The sequence below is a fragment of the Procambarus clarkii genome, unplaced genomic scaffold (genome assembly GCF_040958095.1).
Source record: "Procambarus clarkii isolate CNS0578487 unplaced genomic scaffold, FALCON_Pclarkii_2.0 HiC_scaffold_1937, whole genome shotgun sequence".
In the NCBI taxonomy this organism is placed as follows: Eukaryota; Metazoa; Arthropoda; class Malacostraca; order Decapoda; family Cambaridae; genus Procambarus; species Procambarus clarkii.
This window is the reverse complement of record NW_027190960.1, coordinates 15,557-20,000: the sequence shown is the minus strand read 5'-3', so window position 1 is coordinate 20,000 and position 4,444 is coordinate 15,557. Positions and strand designations below refer to the sequence as shown.

General features: G+C 42.8%; 1 non-coding gene across 1 annotated transcript; it reads left to right on the top strand.

The window, feature by feature from the left end:
• The first annotated feature begins 884 nt into the window (after nt 1-884).
• Nucleotides 885-1,003, top strand: LOC138362528 (5S ribosomal RNA). The gene has a single exon (XR_011227740.1). It is a non-coding gene; the product is annotated as a 5S ribosomal RNA (ribosomal RNA).
• The last annotated feature ends 3,441 nt before the right edge of the window (nt 1,004-4,444 follow it).

The window sequence follows — 4,444 nt, the reverse complement described above, 5'->3', positions numbered from 1 at the left end:
TGTGGTGGCTTTCTTGGGAGTTAGAACGGCCCTCTTCTCTGCTACGGCCAGCTTGAATGATCCACTAGCTCCACTTCCCTTGGTCTGAACAAGAATGCCGTCAGCCACTGCTTTCTTGAGAAATCTTCGGATGTAAATGGCGATCTTGGCAGCCTCGACTTTGTTGTTGGCAACAACGTACTTCTTGATTGCTTGTAGAGACGAGCCCTTACGGTCTTTGAGTGCTGCGACCGCGGCTAGAACCATTTGACTAGTTTTCGGGTGAGCAACCTGGACGCGAGGTTTCCTGGTGGTGGCCACCACAGCAGCAGCCGCAGCCTTCTTGGTAGGCTTTGCTTCTACCATGATGATGATGAGATAACCAAGGTGATGAGAGACGCTCAGACAGTCACGGGGGAATGATGCTGCCGCCGCTTGAGCCGAACCTATTTATGTGCCGGCACGGTACAGAAGCTGCAACCTGGCAACTCGTCCACCAATCACAACGGTTGGTTTTACGGCTCCGAAACCTGGATCCCATATCTTCTCTAAAATAGAAGCATTTGTTCATGTTCTTTGTAAAAGTATCATAAAGCAGGACAGATGAGACAAATATCATAAAAACTGAAGAGCAGATGAGCACACACATGTATGTATTACAAAAGAAAATCCACAAATTCATTAGAAATTGGCAGGGCAGGCTGAGGAAGTAGGTAGATGTAAAATGTCTGTAAATGGCGAAAGAACATAAACCCAAGACTGAATAAACGATGTTAAATATCCATGCCAAGGAGACAAAAATATGTTAGGATACAATTACCATTAAGACACCACAAGAAGGTCCGTATCCTGCCGTGATGACTAAAAAGAGTTGGTTATTAGCCACAATGTGTAGGCAGTCTCATGCCAACGGCCATACCACGTTGAGAACACCGCTTCTCGTCCGATCAGCGAAGTTAAGCAACGTTGGGTTTGGTTAGTACTTGGATGGGTGACCGCCTGGGAACACCAAATGCTGTTGGCAATAATGTTTTTTGTTTTGTTTTGTTTTGTTTCGTTTGTTTTTGTTTGAATGGCTGGCTCCACGGGAAATTCACGGAGTTGTGTGGAATAAGGCCTGGTAAAATGAATTAATATGTATGTCATGTTTAAAACAAACTCGCTTAATATAGTGTGTGAGGCTTTATACAAAAACAAACAACCAAAACAAAACATGTTGTTTTATATATATATATATATATATATATATATATATATATATATATATATATATATATATATATATATATAGCTTAATCCGGGTTTGAACTCGCAACTCCAAGAATACGCATCACTTATATACACTTTACCACTGGACCACAGCTGCAGGACACAAGCTTGATGCTGAGGTATCAATTTAATGACGTAAATGCCATTTCCACAAATAAATGATAATTTAAAAGTATTTGTATGTACAAATCTTTTCTGTTTAAAAGGCTACAATATCAGTTACATATATAATTTGTGTTAATGTTTCTATACCCACAGGAAGGCATGTTTTTGCTTATATGTAAGGGGTACGGAGAAGGAATCCACAGACCATCAGTCCCCTTCCCCCCCCCCCCTCCCACCTACTACCACCACCACCACCACCACCACCACCACCACCACCACCACCACTACCACTACTCACCACCACCACCACTACTCACCACCAATCACCACCACCACCAATCACCACCAATCACCACCAATCACCACCACCACACCTAACCGAAAACCCCCTAACACATCAACCCTCCCCCCAATCAACAGGCGAAATAATAACCCTCAAATGCCTGCCTGCCTGCCAGCCAGCCAATACTAACGGTCTTCTCAGAAAGAAAATCTCTTTGTATCTGTATTACTTGATGAAATGTATGATTCTAATAATGAAAATAAATTTTGATGTCGGTTGTATGAGCATAATGACCAATATGCACATGATATGAATGAATTAAATAGTGTAGTTTTAAGTAATTAGGTTGTAGACACATTAAGCGGATATGATATTTGACGCGTCCAGAACTGGTGATTTTTGGTTTAGTTTTAAATGCACCACCACCATTGCTTCCCCAGAGCCTAATTAAGGACCGGTAAAAGGAGTCAATATGTATGTCATCTATAAAACCAAAGAATGAATAAAAACACACACACACACACACACCTACATAATAGTATTAGGAAGATTGTATGGCAAAAAAAAAAAGTACTCCCATTGGGTCGTTTGAACTCGCGACTTCCAAAACACCAGCCACACACCTTACCACCCAGCCACCATAGAGTTGGTATAATTGTGCAACTTTAGTTATAAAAGTAAAGTTCTTATTGTCTCAAATCTTATTGTCTGTTCTATGAAAAGGCATGATGTAAATTATGTATTTTTTGAATGATTGAATTGTAGGCACATTAAGCGGATTCGATATTTGATATATCCAGAAAAGGTGATTTCTGTTCAGTTTTAAAATGCATCACTGTTAACGCTAAAGGACTGGTAAAACGACTCGATGTTTGTCATTTTTAAAATAAACACTAAAACTAGGCCCTTAACATATATAATGTTTGAATATAAATTGAATGCATATAAATACAAAGTGGGAGTGGCTGGCTGGCTGGCTGGCTGGCTGGCTGGCTGGCTGGCTGGCTGGCTGGCTGGCTGGCTGGCTGGCTGGCTGGCTGGCTGCCTGCCTGCCTGCCTGCCTGCCTGCCTGCCTGCCTGCCTGCCTGCCTGCCTGGCTGGCTGGCTGGCTGGCTGGCTGGCTGGCTGGCCGCCCGCCCGCCCGCCCGCCCGCCCGCCCGCCCGCCTGCCCGCCCGCCCGCCTGCCCGCCCGCCTGCTTGCCTTGCCTTGCCTTGCCTTGCCTTGCCTGTCCTGTCCTGTCCTGTTCTGTTATTGCCTTGCCTTGCCTTGCCTTGCCTTGCCTTGCCTTGCCCTGCCCTGCCCTGCCTTGGCTGCAGCTGGCTGGCTGGCCGTAAATCAACTCTTAACAACACCATACCACACCACACCATCACTCATCACCCATCACCCACCACCGGCCCCAGTCTCCCAGCCTCTCTTATATACCCGAGCAGGCCCTTTAAATTATTTGAATTGTTGCACTTCGGCCAATGGCAGGCACGATCGCTGCTGCTCAAACATATTCTGGTTCACAAGTATTAATATATATATATATATATATATATATATATATATATATATATATATATATATATATATATATATATATATATATATATATTCATGAAACACATTAAAACCTTGATCATTTATTCATTCATTACGTCTAGTGAAGAATTGCTTTTGTTCATTTGTATGATTAAAAATTAATAGAATATGAATTCCTCGCTTAAAGTAAAATATAAAATATATATTGGATTTATATGATTGGTTAATATTCCAAGTGATGCTGAATATCCCCTATAATTTTGTTTTGTTTGTTTGTTTGTTATGTACACATTCCAAATGAAATCAATATAAATGTTATTATTAATGTTTGAAAGTTGATTGTCTACTTGAATCTCTCTATTAAAGTGTGTGTGGCTCCGGATGGAGCCTGGTTATGGTATTTGTCGTGGTGGGTGGCAGAAGTGCTTACTTCTTCTCTGTCTTCTTTGGCAAAAGAACTGCCTGAATGTTTGGAAGAACACCTCCCTGTGCAATGGTTACGCCAGACAGAAGTTTGTTGAGTTCTTCGTCGTTGCGGATGGCCAACTGCAAGTGACGTGGGATGATACGGGTCTTCTTGTTGTCACGTGCGGCGTTACCGGCGAGCTCCAGAACTTCGGCAGCGAGGTATTCCATGACGGCTGCCAGGTAGACAGGAGCGCCAGCACCGACGCGTTCGGCGTAGTTGCCCTTACGCAGCAGACGGTGAATTCTGCCCACGGGGAACTGAAGTCCGGCCCTGCTGGAGCGAGACTTTGACTTGCCCTTCACTTTGCCTCCCTTGCCGCGTCCTGACATTGCTGCTGCTGTTGTGGGTTTGTGGTGTTTTATGCGGGTTTGCTTTGATGTCCATAGGGAATGGAAAGGATGGGGGAGGTAGAGGGATGGGGAGATGAAATTCAGGAAGAGGATGCGGGTGTCGAGAGAGAGGAGGTTTGAAAGTTCGGTGGCCTGTCCACCATGGGTTGACATTTTTGTATGTGTTGTTTGTTTGCGTGTGTGTTATGTTGGGTTGTCAGTACATTGGCTGGGGGGGCTAGTGTTTGTGACCTTGTTGGTGTCCTAAAGCACTAGAGCCGATGGAGTTGGCTGAAGGAGGCTAATCTTAGAAACATCAGGGTAGTTACACTTCTGACGCCACGACAAATGGTTTTTTGGTTTTATATTTTTTTGTAGGTGTTTTATTTATATATATTTTTTTTTTTTTTTTTTTTTTTTTTTTTTTTTTTTTTTTTTTTTCTTTTTTATTTATTTATTTATTATTATTTTTTTTTTTTTTT